We start from the raw sequence: 24,456 nt of genomic DNA on the forward strand, positions 1-24,456 counted from the left end.
CACTTCTACAGTGGACCAACTGTCTCCAACATCCACTACAAGGACTTCTTGAGACCCATGTTGATGTGTCAGTCAAATTCCAGTAGTCTCACTGCGAGCAGTATGTCATCTCAGATCAAAGGATCAGTCATACAACTGCAGCATCAAAAAAATCACTAATGAGTGAGTAGACATCTATGTGACTTCTTATGTTGGTCACGCTCAGTGCTAGTTATTCTCTAACAACTACCTGCACTCTCGGTCTAGTGTCTCTACACTGTAGACTTGAAATCTATCTGTCTGAAGGAAGCAATCCATGTACTGTCTATCCGGATCAATCACCATCCCCATGATGTTCCTATGACCAAGAGTAATTTAGGAATTAAGCATCAATGGCACATGCCTCAAATTCTCAACTCTTTGAGAATATGTGTCATCATCTTATTAATCTCTTGGATGATTCATAGACATATAAAATGAATGATAATATAACTGCAAATAAGTATAAAATTATATCTTAGAGATATGAAATGTGTCAGCCAAGATTGATTTCTAGGGCATACATCTAACAATCTCTCACTTGCACTAAAGCCAATTTGCCATGATTCAAGCCCCATTTTCACAAGATAGAGTTTAGTCTTAGACTAGCTAAGTGACTTATCAGTGGGTCATCACATCACATATGGAGCTTGCTCTCTGCACCTCTATGTATTTCTACTTGAGGCAGTCGTGTGTTCTGCAGCTCTATGTGCTTGGATATCTAGTGAGACCTAGGCTCCTTAGCAAAGGCTATGGTGCCATTATCTTTGCTGTATAATGTCACGACATCTGATGGCATGACAATCAATTCTATAACTAATATTAAAAGTATAATATATCTTACACATCTACAGTATACTCAGCTTCCATCGATCGATTATTTGAAATCCTTCCAAAAATATCGACATAGGAACACACCCATGATGTAGACATTCTACGATCAATATCAGATATAAAATCTGAATTGATGTATCCTCCCACTCCTAGCTTTGATCTTTCTCCAAATTAAGAGCATATCTGTAATTCTTCTCAAGAGCTTAAGGATGTTTTCACAGTAATTCAGTGCTCTCAGCCTGGATACAACTGATATCTACTTGTAACATTCACAGTATAATCAGTTCAAGTACTCCATGGCATACGACTATGCCCGAGAGGGTAGCAGATTCTTTTTGAGATTTTTATGCTGAACTCTTCCAGCATCAGTCTCTGTATTTTATCTGTGAAAACACAAGCATCTAATTGCATCTATCTCTATATATCTTTAAGATGCTCGCTTTATGTCTTTTATGGAGATATCTATATTCAACCATATTTTAATCGATGTCAGTATTGGATACTCCCACTGACCCTTTTGAAAATCATAATTCCTCCTTTCTGATCAAACAACTTGATTATATTATCAAATGACTTGTTCCAACTTAAGATTATTATAGACTTTGTGATCACCTATCATAAGAAGTAACTCCATAGGCTATTCTATATAGAAATCTTTAAATGATCTCTACTCAAAAAGCTATTTCACATCCTTTCTTGGAGTTGATGTCTCACATCATCTCGTTGTAGGTTTTAAATCATCTCTATGCTCCCATCTCCCATGAGAAACGACTTTCTCTATATCCTCTGTCAAGCATATCCGAGTACCTTTCGAGAGGATTGGAGATCCTACTATGTGTACGAGGTGGAGGAGGAATACATATCTATTGGCTCATGATAAATAGGTTCTTAAAGTCCTAAGACTTGTTGTTTTTCAGAGACACTCTCTTAGAGCTCAACTTTCCTCCCACTGCTTCATCTTGGTTAAATAATTTTTCAAGAAGATAACATGTCGGGTCACAATCACATTATGATCCTTTCAGAAAGTAGTATCCTAAACTCTTTTAGGATGAGTTTTATAAACCTATCTTCTAACATATCCACCTACTGTGCAAGGCACAGGCTAGATATTTTTGAATCTCAAAATAATTAAGATCCAGTTCTCACTATGCCATATATCATATGATATGGTAGGAACAAGTTTAGAGTGAATCCAATTTTATAGAAATAAAGCATATCCCTAAAGAAATATAAATTAATGAAGTCCATTATGAACCAGACCATATCTCATATAGTCCCTTAACTCTTCTTATTTCGTTGAGCTGAGATGTACTAAGAGTAGTCCAATATAAAATTATGCCATTTTATGAGATAATCAAATTTTTTTTTTATCGATATTGCATCCTTGATCTAATCGAAGTACTTTAAAAATTTTTTGATTTATTTCTCTACTTACATCTGAATTCTTTGAATCTTTCAAAAATTTTAGATTTATATCTCATATACAAAGTAGAGACAACTCCTTGTTAGCACATCACATGGGCTACACACATCAAATGTGTACAAAGATAAGTATCTCAGTGGTCCTTTTCCTCTTGTCCTATAAGAATAGCTTGGTCATATTTTCTCAAAGAGATGATACACAAACTAGATTTGACTCAATAGTCAATGAGCCCAAAAATCCATATTTCTCCAGTTTGTTAATCATTTCTTCTTCAATATGACTTAGCCATAGGTTCCACATATACTTTAAATTTTATCTCAGTTTTGAATTTCTCAATCCAATGATATTTATTGATTGCTCAATTAAGTTTACATATGCATCACCATACAAATGATAGAGACCATCTCTAAAAACTAAATCCAGACGATGATCGCGAAGGATAGATACCCATGGTTGCAGTAGCAACTGTTGCCCTATAGCCAATTCAAAGGTTACTTCCTTTGCCTTTTACCTTCCTATCGACTCTATACTAGAGTCTATAACTCAACTAGGAGAACAAAAAATTATAAGGATAGTTTTGAGCAATCTTGACATACCTACTCTAGACGTGTCTTTGTTTCTTTAGGCTCTCCAGATATTTATCTTTGAACTCTTTCAAGATTTCTTTATTAGCAACACTTTGACCAATTTAGATAAGGTGTCATGATAGTCTTTTATATGGTAGTTTATCATAAACTATCCACATAAACTAATCAGGGATCGCAGGATCAAATCCATAAGTAATTCTTTATGCATGGTCATGTTGAGCCTTTTAAGCTCCTTAATGTCTTTGATCATTATCAAATAACGATCATAGACTGATTGTCTATCATGCATCACACGTTGTGTGACTTTGATCACCTCACAGTACTTATAGATGAATCAACATATCTTGGCAGTGAACATGTGCTCATGCATAGCACCTATCTTAATTGTCGTTATCCACCACTCATCAAGTATAGCTCGTTAACTATAGATTGGATGGGTTGTTAATATTAGAATAATCTGGTAGAGAACATAGCTTCATTTTTTAAACTTAAGAATAATTCTTAGATTTGTGAGCCAGTCTATGTACTCATTTTGGTTAATCGGTTGATATCTAGGACTCAAGCTAGAGGATTGGAAGCTGACACAATGAACAATAGAGAGCAAAGATTCTAATTGGATATTTGTACTTATTTTATGATTTACACTGAAAATTTTTAGATACAAAAAAGACTCCCACTATTTTATCAGATCTCCCACACTCTTTGGGTGGAGAAATAAAAATTCTGATGCGACAATTGGATTTCTAGTGGGTGCTACGGTCCCACCGATGCTGTGCACCTCACCTAACAGTTATTGATAACATGAATAAACATCGATGTGTGGATAACTCTTTGCCCAGATTTTCTCTAAGTATGTTACAGCCACTTGATCTCTAAGTCATGTGGACTCACCTAACAGTTATTACCCACACTTCTTAGTTAAGTTAGACTCACCATTCACAAGCAGGTGCAAAACCATCATTGAGCCCCTCACCTAATAGTTATTGGGCCCAATCCCATCTTTACCCTACAGCAACTCTTTGCTAATAGAATGGTTGCATGTTCTCGATGTAATTGAACTACTATGACCAGCTGAGAACAATCAACATCGGTAGCACGTCCGCACATCTACAATGGTGGAAGACCTTGGACTTAATATTTATGAAGAGATTTAGATTTAGATCTCATCTAATCAGTCATCACATGACTGATGTAATTGGCATGGGCTAAATCAAACCATCAAGCAACCATATTTGAGACTCAATCTTTCAAACTGACCAGGTAAGTAGAGATTGATGGGGGTCTCCCCATTTCTTTCCTTAGACACCAATAAATTGGCCAGATAAGTGAATAAAACTAATTAAATAACTATTTTTCAATTACTTATCTTAGACACTAATTGGACAATTGATCGAATAGGTTAGCTTAGGTGAATTAGACTCGAGTCACAAAGCCGAATTAGGTCCTTAGGTTAATTAATTCTACATACGGGTGCCAATCGATTCGATCAACAATAATTGTATAATCTTAGGCTCTATTGACCTCACCCTAATCAACACTTCATTTGATTTGATCAACTGCTAAATCGATTCAAGCCTAATATGATCAAATCAGGAACCTTTAATGTAATCTAATTACATGACCTAATTTGATCTATCCATGACCAATCCCTCATGCACAAACACTAATTTCAGATCTTAAATCAAAATTTTTCAGATCTAAATTCTTTGCATGAAGAGTAAATTTTAATCTTGAAATAATTTCAGATCATACATACAAGTATGTATCATATCCATAAACTAGTTCAGGTCATAGAAACAATTTCAGCCCTAAACATGCTATCATATATCATATATATGAATCAAAATAGATTTCAAAAGTCTTTTCAGATCTAAATAATAAAATAATTGCAATCTGATTCTTTTACATGGTAACCAAGGACTTCTCTACTCTCTTACATGCTAAAATAAGGAGGAAATATGGCATTAAAACCTAGTCTCATGTGGCGTCAAAATCAGGTGTGGCGTGGGACTCCTTTGGCGCATGGATAGGGAAGAGTTTTATTCCCATGGGACTCTTAATTAAATAGCCATTTTAAACCCAATAAAATCTCAATAAGTCCTAATCATATTAAGATTAGATTAGACTCAAAAAGATAAAAAATTAAATCTAATTTGGAGTCTAATTTATTTAGATTAGATGTCTCCTAATTGGAGGAGAAGTCCTAGTCCAATTGGACTCTTTCTTGGTGCTGAATTTTAATCCTAATCCCATTAGGATTTGGTGCAGCATGAAAATAAAGATTTCTAATCCAATTAGAAATACATATATTTTAGTCTAATTAGAAATTGGGTTAAATTCAAGTCTAATTCAATTAGGACTAATCATCCAATCTTTTTGGAGTTATCCTATAACCCTATAGGGTTGATCAAATCAAACTTAAAATGAGTCAAATTACATCCAATCAAATTGGACTTGATACAAGCCTCAATGCTCAATCAAATTGAGCCAATTAGCAATCCTATTGCTAATTAATCCTTCTATAACTCACCAACTCTTTAGTGAGTTATATGATGCAACATTTGTATTAGATAAATTATCAATCAAATTGATAATCAAATCTTGTTACGATTCATAATCGTAATTCAACCATCTGATCAGTCAAAAGCTTCTTTTGTGTGTGACCCATAGGTTCTATTCTATCTGGTAGTGAGATATATTGTGATCTCTATCATAATATCATTGAAACTCTTTTCAATGGGTTGGAATAATTCTAACTCAGCCCACCAAGGATCATTGATCATCAAGATGATCCTTATGAGTCTCACAATCTACTAGTAACACTTAGCAGTATGTAGTGACAACCCAGAGAATAAAAGATAACTTTTAGGTGCAGTTAGCGCATGATACAATCCCTCTATTGTGAGTTTCAATTAGATGGTAGGTCATGAATGAATCATAAACCTCAACTCGGTCATATGATAGATTCAATCAGCTTGAGTCCATATGTGATTTTATGAAAACTCTTTTTCATCAATCACACTGCCATGGCAATAGACTTAAGGACTCAGCCTCTTAAATCTCATAGAACTATTCACTTCTGTTAGGGTCGATAGATCTCATCTTGATGCACATCCCACTCCTACAGTGGATCAATTGTCGCCAACATCCACTACAAGGACTCCTTGAGACCCATGTTGATATGTCAGTCAAACTCCAATAGCCTCACTGTGAGCAGTAGTGTATCTCAGGTTAAAGGACTAGTCACACAACTACAACATCGAGAAAATCACTAACGAGCGAGCAAACATCTATGTACTTCTTGTGTTGATCACGCTCATGCTAGTTGTTCTCTAACAATCACCTGCACTCTCGCTCCAGTGTCTCTATACTGCAGACTCGAGATCCATCTGTCCGAAGAAAGTGATCCATGTACTGATCTATCTGGATCAATCACCATCCCCATGATGATCCTATGATCAGGAGTAATTTAGAAATTAAGCATTAATGACACATGCTCAAATTTTTAATTTTTGAGAAATGTGTCATCATCTTGTTAATCCTTGGATGATTCATGGACACATAAATATGAATGATAATATAACTGTCCAATAAATAAAAATTATATTCTAGAGATATGAAATATGCCATCAAGATTGGCTTCTAGGGCATACATCCAACAGGTTAAACCCAATCTAAATGGGTTTGGATCAAGTATTTATTAAGTCTAACTCATTAGACTTATGAATCCTAGTCTGAGTCAAATTCAAACCAAAATAATCAAGTTAAATCTGATTTAATTTGACTAGAATCCAAGCCTAATATTTGATCAATTCAAATAATATTACAATAATTATAATTAAGTCCTCCTATAACTTACTAACTCTTAGTAAGTCCTTTATGTAACTTTTACATTTAAGTCAATCATCAATCAAATTGATAATTGACTCCTTTTGTGATTCAAAATTATGATTCATCAATCCGATTGGTTAAGACCTTTTTAGGTGTGACCCTATAGGTTCTACTCTATCTGATAGTGAGAAATATTTTGATCTCTTTTAAAATATCATTGAAACTCTTTCAATAGATTGAAATAATTTTAATTCATTAATCGAGAATTATTGACCATCAAAATAATTCTCGTTGGTCCCACAATCTATCATTGATGCCAGCAGCATATAGTGGCAATCCAGTAGAATAAAAAAATAAACCTTTAGGTGTAGTTACCATGTGATTTAATTTTTTTATCATGAGTCCTGACAAGATGGAGATTATGAAAAATTCATCAAACTCATTATCTATCATATGTAAGATTTATTCGACTTAAGTTTATTTGCAAAATCTGATGGAAACTCTTTTTCATCATTTACTCTATCCTGACCAAGGTTTCATAACTCAATCTCATAAATCACATAGGACTACTCCTTAACTACTAAGATCGATAGATCCCATCTAGATGCACATCCTATTCCTACAATAAATCTACTGCAGCCAACATACACCTCAAGATTCTATGGTTAGGACAATGAGTTATAGTACTGTCAAACTACAGCAATCTTATTATGAATAGTAAGGCACCATACATCTAAGAACTAATCACACCACTACAGCATCAAGAAAGTCACTGACGAGTGAGTAGATATCCAAGTAACTTCTCATATTGATCATGCTCGGTATCTTTATTTTCTAACAAATATTTGTACTCTCACTCCAATATCCCCACATTATAGACTCGAGATTCATCTATCCTAAGAAAAGCGATCTGTGTATCAATCTTATCGGATCAATTATCTTTTCATAATGATCCTTCAATCGAAAGTAATTTGAGAATTAACCATCAATGACACATGCCTCAAATTCTCAACTCTTGAGAATATATGTCATCATCTTATTAATTCTCTGGATGATTCATGGATACATACACTATATGAATAGAATTAACTATCTTAATTGATTAAGTCAAGTATAAAATTATATCCTAGAAAGAATTAATGTATCGATCTAATTGACTTCTAGACATACATTTAATAATCTTTCACTTACACTATAGCCAAGCTACCACAAACCTAAACCCTATCTTCTCCAAGATGTGCTTTGGTCCTGACTGGCTAAGTTGTTTAAGCAATGAGCCCATCATATTTCTGTGGGATCTACTCTGATCTTCAAAGTCTTACTTCTCAGAATAGTCGCAAATCATCACTTTTATGTGTTAAGAATTTTGCGGAGACCTTGGCTCCTTAGCTAGGGCTATGGTGCCTATGTTGCCACAGTACAGTGTTGTGTCATCTCATGACATTACATCTAGTTCTACAATAAATCAAAATGCCTCTTTAGCTATCTCATAAAAAATGATATATTCGGCTTCTAAAATCTACAATGATCGATTATTTGAAACTCTTCTAATTTATCGAATCTCATTGTATAAGAAACACATATCCTGATATAGACTCTCTATCATCAACATCAGACTTAAAGTTTGAATCACAAATCCTTGTATCCTCAACTTTTTTTTCTCCTCCCAAAGACCATTGTCATATCCTAAGTACTTCTCAAGTACTTAAAAGTATTTTTCATAGCTATCTAATGCTCTCAGTCTGGATTCAATGGATATTTACTCATGACACTCATAACAAGTACCGTATCGATTTGTGTGCATAGCATGATATACATAAGGTTTTCTTTAGCTAGAGAATAAGAGATCTAGCTCATGTGCTGTATCTCCTCAAATGTGTTGAAACATATTTTCTTAGAGAGATAGTCTCATGCCTAAAGGATAAAATCTTTCTAGGAGTTATCCATGCTGAACCCATTCAGCATTTTCTCAATGCACATTTTCTATAAAAAATTTAGCATCCCCTTAGGTCTATCTCATGGACCTAGATCTATCTCATAAATTTTTATTGGATGCTTCTCGAGGTCTTTCATGAAGAATTTGTTTAGACAATCAAATTTTAAACCAATGTCAGCATAGGAACAACTTTCCTAATCAGAAGGATGTCATCCACGAACAATACGAGGATCATGGCAATACTCCCACTGACCTTTATAAATATATGTTTTCTTCAAGGAATATTCGATTACATCAAATGATTTGATCATATCTGTTGGAAAATATATCCCAAAAGCCAATCGTCAACCTATTGACAGTTGAGCAATCTTGTATTGTAATTAATTTATTAATAAATAAAATATATTTTTGATATTTTCATCACAAGTTTTCATCTTCTAATGAACTCTGTTATTGTGATGAAATTCATAGGACTATTTAGGTTCGATAAAGAGAGAATTTATCGATTAGTCCTTAAAACTATTCACGACCAAATGATAGACTGTTAATAAGGACGACAGCTTCTATCGAGCAGAGGTCACTGTAGGCCATATGGGTTGGTTGTCCTCTTAACCAAGGAGTGTGGAGACACTGGTATGGCATACAGGTGAGATGGAAGGGTATATCATCATGGAATATGATCAACTCTAGAGTATTCTACTGTCAGAATATCTCTGATGGGATATAGGTATAAGTGTCTCTTAGACCTGAGATCGTCTCAGTGACTTGCAAGCAACTCACTGTGCTTTGGTACTGGACTAACTGAATTTTTAATTCAGTGATGGAAGGCTTCTGGGCACAGTCAAGTACTTGCAAAGTTAGAGTGTGATCAAAATGGGATTGACCACTCCAAGAGTTGGAGAAGAATGAGTCACTATATTTCAATTTAGCAAAATCTTGACCAGGATAATCCATCAGATAGATTTGATATTTTGAAATATAATGTGGACAACCTGATCAGAGTTGATAATTGAACTCTGAGGTATCCTATAAGTATTTTAGTCAAAGAGATGAATTATATGGAAACTATATCCGCATGGATTCTAAGGATGTTGTTCTACATATTCGACCTATCCGACCATCGGGTACCATTGCTAGATGGTCACTTCGGTTGGTATAAAAATTTATTCCTATTCTATTAGCTTAGGTTTAGACCTATGAGGTCACACACATTAGAGTTCATGATTTGATTAGATGGTTGATCAACGATTAAGAATCATTCTAGGGTTAAACGATCAATACGATTGATATTTAACCTAGTGCAAGTGTTGCAGGAGGATCGATTAGCAATTTGATTGCTAATTGACTTAATTTGATTAAGCCAATGGGTGAGATTATGTATAATTAAATATAATTTAATTAGATTTAGTTTGGGCTTGATTGGATCAAGTTCAATTAGTTTATTGGATAAGCCAAGTGCAAGAAAAAACTAGTTTTAGTTCAATTAGGACTTGGGTCAACCTAATTTTTAATTAATTAAAAAATTAAATTAGATTTAAATCTAATTTAATTTGATTAAATTAAGTTTTTAATTAGATTAAACCTATTTTAATTGGGTTAATTTGATTTTAGTTTGATTTGGTTTGAGAAACCAAATTTAAACAAGTCATAGATTGAATCCTAGTAAGACTAGGATTCCACCTTGCGCCACCTTAGCCCCCACACCCACTCTCTCTTATTTTGTGTGACAAAACCTTCTCTCCCAGGCTTTCACGCATGCCCAAAGCTTTCCACTCTTTCTCTCTTACATGGAATGTGGTTGTGGACAAGTCAAAGTAGGAATTAATTTGGATTTCAAATTCTATGAGATAGAATTTTAGGAAACCAAAACTCTTTCCTTATGGCACTGATTTATCCAAATTTTTTTAAATATTTTTGTAACTTTTATAGCACATATTGTGCTCCCTTTTCTGATGGTCCATGGCAGAAAAAGGAGGGGCACCCATGAGTTGGGCACCCCTTGTCTTGCCCTGTTTGGATTTTCCTTGACTAGGTATTTGACCTAGACAAGAATTTTCATATCTCTTTATTTAAGAAATTTTTTTTTGAATTTGTATGGATTATAGAGCATTGAGAGACCTTTGGGGACGTGAAGATTAGGGAGAAAGAGTGTTGGAATGTGGAGATATAATAGACACAAAACTAGGTGTCTAGGTGAGAGCAAAGAGAAGAAGAAGAGGTCTTCTTCTAGGGTTGCTGAGTTTACCTCTTTTCTTCCTCCATCTATGAGTTTCTGAGAGTGTCTCATATTTAAAACTCTTTCTCTTACTTCTCATCTTTGGAAGAGTCCAAATCAAGAAGGAGGCATCTGATCAACCATCGAAGAAGGATCAGTACAGTACTAGCATACTGTGATGATTTCCTGGATTAGGACTTCTGATCGTGATTCGTGGCTCGTGTGGATGACTCTTAGAGTCGGATGTATGTGTGGCTCACAACATCATCCTCAAGCCCGAATCAATAAAGTTAGAATGTCTAACTTACAAGGTAATAGATCTGATCTATTATATTTTACATACATTAGATGTAGTATAGAAACATGTTGATATGATCAACATGTAGTTCTTGCTCTTTATATTTTAATTTTTGATTTAATGCATGTAATAATTATGTAATAAGATCTTAGATCTAGAGATTTTTTAATTTTATAAGATAAATTTTGATTTATTTTTGTCTTCCGCTGCCTGATCTTGAAAAATTTCAAGATCTAACCCTGAAACCCTAGATCTGGTTCCTTCAATTGGTATCAGAGCCTAGGTTATTTATTGTATGATTATTTATATATGCTTAGATTATTTTTTAATTAGATCTAATTTATAATTGATTGTTAAATCTGAAATTAAAATTTTTAGATCAATTAGGAACTGTGGTTGTCCTGCTGTAAGATTTACCCCTTACAGTGCAAAGATTGTCCTAGTTCGTGTAGATCTATCTTTAATCATAAATTTATTAAATATGATCTAGATTAAATTTATGATTTATTAGATTTAAAATATATTTAAATCTAAAATAAAATCTCTTTGTTAATAATTTCAGTGCAAAGAACCATCATATATTTGTCTGAAAAATTTGTGCAGTTTAAGTTGAAATTATTTCAATTATATGAATCTATTGATCTAAAGTAGTTTCATGCTTATTTCACTTGCATTTTGATTATGAATCAAACATGTAACTTGGTTGGTAAAAACCATATTGTAAAAATATTTTATAAACATGAAAATTATTTTCGAAAAGCCGAACCCCAACCCTCAGCCCAAAACTTAATTGAGATTTAAGAAGTTGTTTGATTAGGTTCTAGGATTGTAAATTGAAGAACCTAAGACACAAACCAAACACATTGGGTTAATGGGTTAGTAGGAATTAGGTCCATTAATTGGGTTAGACCTAAGGTTAGATTAAAGATGGACTTAATTAGAGAATTGACTAAATCTAATCAATTGTTGTCTTAGATTATGTCAAGGATTCTCTAGATCAATTACAATAGTTGTAGTTGGTCAAGTCCATGTCTTTAACGAGAACCAAATGACTTGATTCTTGGCTAAGCGGTCTAGTACGAACTGTTAGGTTGATCTAATCAAAACTAATTAAACCAGTTAGTGTCTAAGATAAACCAGACTGGTGGTTTTTAATTGGCAGCCTACTTACCTGGCCATTTCTGATGGTGTCTAAGGCAAGCTTTGGTAGACACTCCCACCGATTGAACTTACCTGGTCTCTTGATGAAATTATATTTTGATCGGATCACTTGACTATTTGAGCTGACCCATGTTAGCTAGGTAAATCAGTGTAACTGATTTAGGTGCTCCTAGACCAGCCCTTTTAATGGTCTCCCTTAAGCTGACTTAGTGAAGCTAGTAGGAGGATCATGATAAGCTGGTTCATCTGACCTCCTCCTCTAAATCAATTAAATTTTCTAAAATTATTAGGTCCTTAAAATAAAATAGTTATGATGATAACTAGATCATAGCCTCCCATTAAGTGGATGATAATGGGTCCATCAGTTGGATAATCATTAGAGGCCCAAAGGTCTGATACTTATCGACTGATAGAATTGTCATTCATAATATGATTTCTTGACTGCATCTTTCTAAATGGTGGTTAGGTTAGCTAACCAAAGTTGGGCCTAATCATTCATTGGCTAGATGGGCCAAGTATGGTCATGTTAATGGTTGGACCTAACCAGACCTTTTCAGTGGAGGCCAAAACCTACTGATTAGGGATTGGGGCAAAATTAAAATTACTAAAAATTATTTAAAGAAATAATTAGTTATGAACCTACCCTTAGATGTACATGGGTTGGCCAACCAAAGTTGGGCTTGTGTGCAGTCTAAGTGGATTCTAGTACCCACTAAGGAATGAGGGTAATTCTTCGAATTGGAGGTAGAGGCTACCAATTCGAATAAAATAGTGAGAGAAATCTTTTGATTAAATTTCAGATCTTTAGGTTTAATGAATCAATTACTAATTAGGTTATGATTTTCTTTTGTGCAGTTATGGCCACTTCCCTATTACTTCGATCATTGTTGGACAATGATTAGTAGGTGGGACCCAACTTCGGTAGCTGGTACCGAAAGTTGAAGATGGTCCTGGAGCATAAATGGATCCTATATGTGATAACGGATCTTGTACCTGAGGAGCCAGCTATCAATGCACGTGGAATAGTCAGAGACACTTACCAGAAGTGGCTCTGTGATCGGACCACGATGCACTGCATCATGCTGGCTGCCATGAGCAATGAGTTCAGTCGCAAATTTGAGATGGCTCAGTCAAAGGACATGCTTCAAGTGTTGGAGGATGCCTTTGACACACCCGATGATGTGGAGAGGTACAAGACTAGTTGTGCCATCTTCAACGCCAAAATGCGGGATGGTGCCTCTGTCACTGATCATGTATTATACATGATCGAGCTGATGGAGCATTTGAGCAAGCTCGGCTTTCCCTTGCATGAGCAGCTTGGAAAAAATGCAATACTGAACTCACTGCCCAAGTCTTATCTCCCATTCCTCACTCATTATAAAATGATAAAGCTTGAAGTAAACTACCATGGGTTACTGGGATTGCTCTAGTACTTTGAGAAGGATCACTAACTCCACAAGGAGTCGGTAAACTTAGTGGGAGGTTCGTCTTCTGGTTCTCAACCCTTTGAGAAAGGAAAGAAGAACAAGAAGAAGGAAGTGAGAAAGGTGCAAGTTCAAGCTGGGACCTCAGTGCAGGCCAGACTAGAAAAATCAATCCCGATAAGAGTCAAACTGAATGCTTCTTTTGCAAGAAGTGAGGGCACTGAAAGAGGAACTATCCTCAGTACATTGCCTCCCTGGACCCGAACATGATGGGTTTTGCCAGCTTGCCGATATCCTTCTGGGGATATGCACTCAAATCGGCTTGTTATCTGTTAAATAGGATTCCAAGTAAGTCTGTAATTAAGACTCCATATGAGATATGGACAGGGCGTAAGTCAGCACTTTCATACCTTAGGATCTAGGGGTGCCCGACCTATGCAAATTGTTAGTTACAGATAAACTTGAACCTAGGTCTGACAAATGCACATTCATAGGGTACCCCAAAGAGATCAAAAGATATTTTTTCTACCATGCTGATGAACAAAAGGTGTTCGTCAGCCTTAAGGCAACCTTTTTAGAAAAGGAGTTCCTTGATGAAGGAATTGTTGCCTCTAAGGTTGAACTTGATGAAGTTCAACAGGTAGAAGAACTGACACCAATAGCTGAACCTAAGTTAGATTTGATTAGATCTGATCTAGAGCCCAATGTACCTAAACTATTAATGTGATCCGATAGAGTACCGCATCAGCTGGACAGATACTACGGTTTCTTGATCTGGGATGGTGATCCCATCGAACTCGATGAGAATGATGAGGATCCGATCACCTATATGGATGCAATACAGAGACCTGATTCTGAGAAATGGCTTGAAGCCATGAAATTCAAAATGGAGTCCATGAAGGTCAATGATGTATGGACATTGGTTGACCCACTTGAAGGGGTTAAACCCATTGGGTGTAAATGGGTCTTCAAAAGGAAGAGGGGTGCAGACGTAAAGGTGGAGACCTATAAAGCCCATCTGATTACCAAAGAGTATGGTCAATATTATGGTATTGACTATTATGAGATGTTCTCCCCTGTGGCAATGCTCAAATCCATTCGGATAATGCTTGCAATAGCTGTCCATCTGGATTATGAGATCTGATAGATGGATGTAAAGATAGCTTTCCTGAATGGAGAGCTGACCGAAGAGGTGTATATGATACAACTTGAGGGGTTTACATCCACAGATGAGTCGAAGGTGTGCAAGCTTCAGAGATCCATTTATGGATTGAAGCAAGCTTCTCGGAGTTGGAACATGCATTTTGATAAGGTGATCAACATGTATAGCTTCGTTAAGAACAGAGAAGAGCCCTGCATTTGTAAATGAGCAAATGGTCCAGTTGTGGTATTCCTTGTCTTGTACATGGATGATATTCTCTTAATCGAGAATGACATCCCCGCACTACAGGGAATAAAAGTTTGATTGTCATCGCAGTTCTCCATGAAGGATTTGGGTGAAGCATCCTACATCCTAGGGATGAAGATCTATAGGGATAGATCTAAAAGGATACTTAGGTTATCCTAGTCCACATACATAGACACTGTGTTGAAGAGGTTCAGCATGGAGAATTTTAAAAAAGACTATCTATCGATAGGCCATAAAATTTTTCTCTCTAAGAAGGATTGTCCGACAACTCCTGAAGAGAGAGAGTGTATGAGTAGAGTCCCATATGCTTCAACTTTGGGATCTATCATGTACGCCATGATATGTACAAGGCCAGATGTAGCATACTCACTAGGAGTGGTGAGTAGATACCAATATGATCCTGGAGAAAATCACTGAAAAGTAGTTAAAGACATCCTTAAGTATTTAAGAAATACTAAGGACCAATGGTAGGTTTATGGTGAGTCAGATCTGAAACTTGTGGGGTTCACAGACTCCAGCTTTCAATCTGACCATGATGACAGCAGAAGCGTGTCGGGTTATATCTTTACTTTGAATGGTGGAGCCATCTGTAGGAAGAGTTTAAAGCAGCATACTGTGACAGACTCTGTTTGTTAGGCTGAGTAAATCGCAGCATTGGATACTGCGAAAGAAGCTGTGTGGCTGAGGAAATTCATCATTGAGCTTGGAGTAGCACCCTCCCTCGATGGTCCGGTCCTGCTCTACTGCAACAGCACTAGTGCCATAGTTCAGGCAAAGGAACCCAAAGCACACCAGTGGATGAAGCATATTTTATGTCACTTCCACCTGGTCTGAGAGATCGTGGATCGAGGTGACGTCGAGAAGATCAACGAAAAGGAGAACCTGGCTGACCCCTTCACTAAAGCCCTGACGATAAAGGAGTTCGACAACCACAAGTCGAAGATGGGTATTAGATACTATGTCGAGTGGCTTTAGGATAAGTGGGAGTTGTTGGAAAATATATCTCAAAAGCCAATCGTCAACCTGTTGACGGTTGAGCAACCTTGTATTGTAATTGATTTGTTAATAAATAAAATATATTTTTAGCATTTTCATCACAAGTTTTCATCCTCTAATGAACTCCGTTGTTGTGATGAAATCTTTAGCACTATTTAGGTTCAATAAAGAGAGGATTTATCGATGAGTCCTTAGAACTGTTCATGACCAAATAATAGGTTGTTAATAAGGATGACAGCTTCTATCAAGCATAGGTCACTGTAGGCCATATGGGTTGGTTGTCCTCTTAATCAAGGAGTGTGGAGACACTGGTATGGCATACAGATGAGATGTAAGGGTACATCATCATTGAACGTGACCAACTCCAGAGCATTCTGCTGTCGAGAATGTCTCTGATGGGATATAGATATAAGTGTCCCTTAGACCTGAGATCGCCTCAATGACTTACAAGCAACTCACTGTGCTTTGGTATTGGACTAACTGAATTTCTAATTCAGTGACAGAAAGCTTCTGGGCACAGTCAAGTACTTACGAAGTCGGAGTATGATCAAGATGGGATTGATCACTCCAAGAGTTGGAGAAGAATGAGTCACTGTATTTCAATTTAGCAAAATCTTGGCCAAGATAACCCATCAGATGGATTTGATATTTTGAAATACAATGTGGACAACCTGATCAGAGTTGACAGTTGAACTCTGAGGTGTCCTATGAGCATTTTGGTCAAGGGGATGAATTATATGGAAACTATATCCGCATGTATTCTAAGGATGTTGTTCTACACATTCGACCTGTCCGACCGTCGGGTACCATTGCTAGATGGTCACTTCGATTGGTATAGAAATTTATTTCTGTGCTACCGGCTTAGGTTCAGACCTATTAGGTCACACACATTAGTCACCAATATAAGCAATGAAGTAAAGAGAATCAACCTTGTCCAGCTCATCAAATGGGCTGTATACATCAGAATGTATTAGGGTAGGTATATTAGTAGTCCTCACCCCATGTCCCATAAAGGATGGTTTGGCCATCTTTCCTTAAAGATAGAATCTATAAATCGAAAATGACTCGAGAGTCGATGAGTCTAGGAGCTTATGCTTTTTCAATTTATTTACTTTGTCCTCTCCAATATGATCAAACTTAAGGTACCATATATAATTCAGGTTTATCTCATCTATGAATCTCTCAAATCCTACGGTACTCATTATTTGCTCAGATGCTACTATCAAGTAGATCCAACATACCTTCTAAAGGTATCTCCCTTATCCTTTTCTCTAGTTTTTCATGAAGGGAAGGAAACAGTTTTCCTATAGAATGCCCAGGTTGCATCTAAAATTTTTTTTCTAATGTTCTACTTATTTATGGATCAAATCCTTATTTGAATCACAATATAATCAGAGATCAAATCTCAAATTATCTGATATAAACTTTCACAGAGGCTTGGATATGCAGATCCTCTACTTCGTATGCATGTCAGACACCGCAGGAAAGCAGGATGAACTCCAATCCAATTGGCTTTGCAACTCAATCAATCAAGGGAGGAGATGTGATGATGTGACACCTCACACCAGTAGATAGGATGCCCAAGAAGGATCCACATCCAAGGAGAGGAGGCGGCAACAAAAGGAGAGATGTAGAAGATGACGGACCTCTCTCTTCACACACCTGTCTCTCTCTTTTTCTCTCTTCTCTCAATTTGATTTGTTTGCTATTTTATTCTTGTTGGGTATAAAATATCCACAGCCGAAGTCCTCAGCAGGATCAGCTCCAAGAGGTCCGCCCGGACTCCTACGGGAGCCGGGCTTCGTCGCCAACGCCAACGACTGCAGACAGACTTCGTCCGGACTCCTACAGGAGCCAGACTCCGCCAACAATTTCAACCGCAAGTAGACTCCCCCCGGACTCCTACGAGAGCCGGGCTCCATCCTCAACATCAGCTGCCGGTAAGCCTTGTCCGGACTCCTACGGGAGTCGGACTTCGCCTTTAACTTTAATTGCAGAAAGACTCCGCCCGGACTCTTACGGGAGCCGGGCTTCGTCCTCGACTCCAACGGCTGCAGACAGACTTCGTCCGGACTCCTACGGGAGCCTTGTCCGGACTCCTACAGGAGCCGAACTTCGTCTTTAACTTCAACTGCAGGTAGACCTCACCCAAACTCCTACGGATACCGGACCTCACTATCGACCCCAACTGAACTTCGACCGACAAGTCTGGACCCCATGGCAGGCCACAGTAACGGCAACGATTCTGCCCCACTCCCTGCGGTGGACCCTACGCAACTCCATTACTCCCCGACAGGCCGTATTAACGGCCACAATTCTGCTCCACTCCCCACGGCGGATCCTGTGCAATCCCACCACTCCATGATGAGTCACAACAGCGAACGTCGCTCCACTCCCCGTAACTGACTCCACATGGCACGCCCCGGTGATAGCCACGGGTCCACTCCACTACTCTTCGCAGCAAACTCCGCCTGACCCTGGGCAGCTCACTGCCAGACGGTTACGGATGTCGCTATCAGACTACTGCCCCCTCCGCCTATAAAAGGGGACCCCAGATACGTTATTCTATAAGCTCTAATCTTTCATCTAAAAACTCTGCTAAATTCTCCGTTCGAGCACTCCATTCTTGTTGAGGCAGAGAACTGACTTGAGCATCAGAGGGTCTTGCCGGAGTAACCCCACCTCCGGTTTAGACTTCCTTTGCAGGTTCCTGCGGCGACCGCGACTTCCCCAACTCCAGCTTCTCCGGTGCAAGCGAATTTTTGCACCAACAGGATTGGCGCTAGAGGAAGGGTCTGTGCCTTCGCAGTACCCTTGTTATTAAAGGAGCGCTCAGCGGATCCACCTTCGGTCATCTTATCCGGCACCCACTCCTCCTTTCCTCATCTGATGTCTTCTCGCGAGGCCTTCGCACAACTACCTCCAGCTATGGTCGCCGACAAGGAGTGGCCGGATGATTGGCCTCTTTCGGATTCCGTCAACACCATTTTCGGGGGATCCCAGCGGGAGGCAACCAACATACCATCTATATCCCCCAAGCAGCAAAAAATTGAAGAACCCATAACCTTTACCAAAGAAGACACCCAGGGAGTCCAATTCCCTCATAACGATGCGGTCGTAGTTTTCTTGAATATAACAAGTTACGATGTCCGTCGCATTCTTGTCGACATCGAAAGTTCGGCTGACATCTTGTTCTACGATGCCTTTTCAAGAATGTCTGCTCTTAGCGATCATCTGAGGCCGATTTGCTCCCCCCTGGTGGGGTTTACCGGTGATGCCGTTCCGACGGAAGGAATGATAGCTTTGATTGTGACCGCGGGTCAATATCCAAAGCAATCCAGGGCTCTAGTGAATTTCTTGGTGGTGAAGGCGCCATCCGCCTACAATGCAATCCTTGGCCGACCCAGCCTCAATGCCCTCCGAGCTGTCATTTTGACCTACCATTTGAAGTTGAAGTTCCCCACCAACCAGGGGATCGGAGAGGTCCAGGGAGACCAGGCCCTAGCCAGACACTGCTACAACATCGCTTTGCAAAGAAGCGATCAGGCTGACCCCTATCCCGTCGATGGACTAGATGCTCGCGATGATCTCACCGAAGAAAGGGGTGGCCCAATCGAAGATCTGGTACCAATCCCTTTGAATGATGGGAACGCGGAGCATGTGGCGCTAATCGGCTCCAACTTGGGGGAGGAGGTGCGGACGCGTCTTATTGACTTTCTACGGAAGAATGCAGACGTTTTTGCTTGGGTTCCAGCAGACATGCCGGGGATTGACACAGAAGTCATGGAGCATCATCTGGCCGTCGATCCAAAGCATTGACCGACGAAAGAAAAAATCTGGAGTCATGCCCCGGAGAGGCAGAAGGCGATAGCCGAGGAAGTGGATAAGCTCCTCAAGGCCAGATTCATTAAGGAAGTCAATTATCCTGATTGAATTTTCAATGTTGTTCTGGTCAAAAAAGCAAACGGCAAGTGGAGGATGTGCATAGACTTCAAAAAGCTGAATAAGGCTTGTCCAAAGGATAGCTACCCCTTTCCCAGAATCGACCAACTGGTGGACGCGACCTCAGGCCATGAGCTCCTCACCTTTATGGACGCGTTCTCCGGCTATAATCAAATTAGAATGGCATCTGAAGATGAAGAAAAGACAGCTTTCATCACTAATCGTGGCCTTTACTGTTACAGGGTCATGCCTTTCGGCCTCAAGAATGCAGGCGCAACCTACCAACAGTTGGTGAACAAAATCTTTAAAGAGCAGATCGATCGAAACATGGAGGTCTATGTGGACGATATGCTCGTAAAAAGCAAGTCTTCCAGAAATCATGTCGCCGACCTCGAGGAGACCTTTGATGCTCTCCGAAAGTATAAAATGAAGCTGAACCCAACTAAATGCGCTTTCGGAGTAACTTCAGGGAAGTTCCTGGGCTTCATGGTATCGGGGCGCGGGATTGAGGCCAATCCAGAGAAAATTCGCTCCATCCAGGAGATGACCGCCCCAAAGTCGATCAAAGAGGTTCAGCGCCTCACAGGGAGGATAGCGGCTCTTAATCGCTTCGTCGCAAGGTCGGTCGAATGGTGCTTGCCCTTCTTTCAAACCCTCAAGCAGCCGAAGAACTTCTGCTGGACCTCTGAGTGCCAACAGGCGTTCGATGAGTTAAGGAGTTACCTTAGCTCACCCCCGCTGCTGGCAAAGCCTGAACCTGGAGAGGAACTGTTTTTATACCTAGCGGTCTCTCCCATGGCCCTCGCGGCCGTCCTTGTCAAAGAAGAAGCGAAAGTCCAGCGATCAGTCTACTACATTAGCCGTGCGCTGAGGGATGCCGAGACCAGGTACACCAAATTAGAAAAACTGACCTACGCCTTGTTGATTGCAGCTCGGAGGCTCCGACCCTACTTTCAAGGGCACACCGTGATGCTACTCACTGATCAACCGATCAAGGCGGTTTTACAGTGGGCTGACACCTCCGGAAGAATGGCAAAATGGGCAATCGAGCTCACAGAATTCGACATCAACTACAGACCTAGACCAGCAGTAAAGGCCCAAATATTGGCAGATTTCATAGTAGAGTGCACCATCCCAGAGGAGGTCGAACCTGAGCCAAGCAAAGTTGATGACCTGAAGTCTCAACCGAACTCCCCCAATGAAGAGGCCAATCCCTCCGATCGCTTTTGGACCCTCTATGTGGATGGATCTTTCAACATGTCGGGCGCAGGTGCAGGCCTGATCTTGGTCAGTCCGGAGGGAGTCATAGCTGAGTACGCTCTGCATTTCGAGTTCTCTGCAACAAACAATGGAGCGAAATATGAAGCTCTGATCGTAAGACTAAGGATCGCCAGAGAGCTGGGAATAAGTCAGCTCCGGGTGCACAGTGACTCTCAACTGGTGGTGGGGCAAGTCAGTGGGAGTTATGAAGTGCGGGAGGACAGTATGGCCAAATATCTTGAGAAAGTAAAGGAGCTTGCCCCTGCCTTTAATAGCTTCGACATTAGGCAGATTTCAAGGTTGGAAAATACCAAAGCCGACCTTCTCTCCAAGCTGGCAACGTTGGCTCCGTCCGGGTTGCCCAAAGGCATTCTTTTTGAAGTTCTGAAGCACCCAAGCACAGAAGAATCGCGGCCCGTAATGGAGATCGACCACGAGCCCAGCTGGGTCGACCCACTGATAACCTATCTCAGAGATGGAGTCCTCCCCCAGGATGCGAAGGAGGCTCGGAAGCTCCGAAATCAAGCCTCCCGATACATCCTTTATGAGGGCAAATTATACAAAAGATCATACTCTTTATCCCTCTTAAAATGTCTCCGGCCCTCGGAAGCTGACTACGCCTTGTGGGAAGTACACGAAGGAATTTGCGGAAACCATTTGGGAGCTAGATCTTTATCCCACAAGTTGCTTCGCCAAGGATATTACTGGCCAACGATGCATCATGATTCGATTGAATATGTCAAAAAGTATGATCGATGCCAGAGATACGCCAACGTTCAGAGACAGCCCGCCACCAAGCTCACACCCTTGAGCGCCCCACGGTCTTTTGCACAATGGGGGATGGATATCCTTGGCCCCTTTCCCATGGCGTCTGGATAAAGGAAGTTCCTCCTTGTAGCGATCGACTACTTCACCAAATGGGTTGAAGCCGAACCACTAGCGAAAATCACAGAAGCAAAAGTGCAGGATTTCATCTGAAAATCGATCATGTGCAGGTTCGGTTTGCCTAGAACCCTAATCACTGATAATGGACGGCAATTCGCGGGAGCAAAATTCATCAAATTCTGTGAAGATCTAAACATCTCCCACAACTTCACATCAGTAGCCCATCCCCAGGCGAACGGCGAAGCTGAGGTGACTAACAGAACCCTTTTGCAGGAGATTAAGACAAGGCTTGAAAAAGCAAAGGAAACTTGGGCGGACGAGCTTTATCATGTGCTATGGACGTATCGAACTACCCAGAGGTTACCTACGGGGGAGACCCCCTTTGCTTTAGACTTCGGTACGGAAGCCGTCATCCCAATCGAGCTTAAACTCCCGTCGGCACGAGTCATGGCATTCGACGAGCATCAAAATTCACAAAGTCTTAGAGCCAACCTCGACCTGCTGGAAGAAAGATGGAAGATCGCTCAGGTTCGAATGGCAGCCTACAGACAGAAAGTTGCTCGATATTACAATACCCGAGTCAAGAACAAAGCCTTTAAAGTAGGAGATCTAGTACTTTGATGAGCTGCTGTCTCGCAACCTCAAGACCGAGGGAAACTCGCCCCAAACTGGGAAGGACCGTATGAAGTCAAAGAAGTAGTCCGGCCAGGAACTTATTATCTTAAGGAACTCGGAGGAGCCGACCTCCCACGACCGTGGAACTCGAAAAACTTATGGGTGTACTACCAATAACTTCATTTTAATTGAAAGTTGCATACCTGCACGTCTTTAAACAATTCACACAAACTGTGTCAGAAGCGAAAGAGAAACATCATCCCGACAAAGTCGAAGGCCCGGTTCCATTTAGACCGGATGGTGGGAGAGGCCTTACAACGCCCATATGAGCCCCACAGCCCTGTTAGGGACAGGAGGAGAATCTCGCCCTAACTTGAGCAAAGTCGAAGGCCTGGTTCCATTTAGACCGGATGGGGGGAGAGGCCTTACAACGCCCATATGAGCCCCCACAGCCCTGTTAGGGACAGGAGGAGAACCTCGCCCTAACTTGAGCAAAGTCGAAGGCCCGGTTCCATTTAGACCGGATGGGGGGAGAGGCCTTACAACGCCCATATGAGCCCCCACACCCTGTTAGGGACAGGAGGAGAACCTCGCCCTAACTTGAGCAAAGTCGAAGGCCCGGTTTCATTTAGACCGGATGGGGGGAGAGGCCTTACAACACCCATATGAGCCCCCACAGCCCTGTTAGGGACAGGAGGAGAACCTCGCCCTAATTTGAGCAAAGTCGAAGGCCCGGTTCCATTTAGACCGGATGGGGAGAGTGTTGGGTACAAAATACCCACGACCGAAGTTTTCAACAGGATTTGCCCTTGTGGACTCCGCCCGGACTCCCACGGGAGACGAGCACCATCACCAACTTCAACTGTCGGTAAGATCCGCCCGAACTCCCACGGGAGATGGGCTCTGCCTACGACTCCGACCCCAAGGGGGACTTCGCCCGGACTCCTACAGGAGTCGGGCTTCGTCGCCAACATCAACCACCGGTAAGATTCGTCTGGACTCCTACGGGAGCCGGACTTCGCCTTTAACTTTGATTGCAGAAAGACTCCGCCCGGACTCCTACGGGAGCCGGGCTTCATCCTCGACTCCAACGGCTGCAGACAGACTTCGTCCGGACTCCTACGGGAGCCGAACTTCGCATCTGATTTTGATTGCAAGGAACTTCGCCCGGACTCCTACGGGAGCCAGGCTCCGCCCGTGACTCCAATCACAGGAGGGTTCCGTTCGGACTCCCACGGGAGCCGAACTTTGCCTTGACTTCAGCGAAGAAAAACTCCGAGCGAAAAGGAAAAAGGAAGGCAACGGACTATGACAGCTACGATTGAAAAATGGATAGCGATCGAGGTACAGAAAACTCTGTCACCGCAAGGACTGGGGCTCCCACAGGGAGTCCCAGCTTTTGAGGAAGTTTTCAACACAAAACAGGACAACCTACTTAGGGTGACAGAAGCTCGGATCCCCAAACTCAAGCCCTAGGAGGGACCCCAGGCTCGATTGGCCCCAAGCAAGCCCGCAGCCATTGACGGGAAAATGACAACCAGGTATCTTCGAACGGCATAAAAGTCGAAAAGGAGCTTGGCAAATAACAATCCAACACGAATAAAAGAGATCGTCGACAACCTT

This window comes from Elaeis guineensis, chromosome 4, assembly GCF_000442705.2.
Source record: "Elaeis guineensis isolate ETL-2024a chromosome 4, EG11, whole genome shotgun sequence".
Lineage (NCBI taxonomy): Eukaryota > Viridiplantae > Streptophyta > Magnoliopsida > Arecales > Arecaceae > Elaeis > Elaeis guineensis.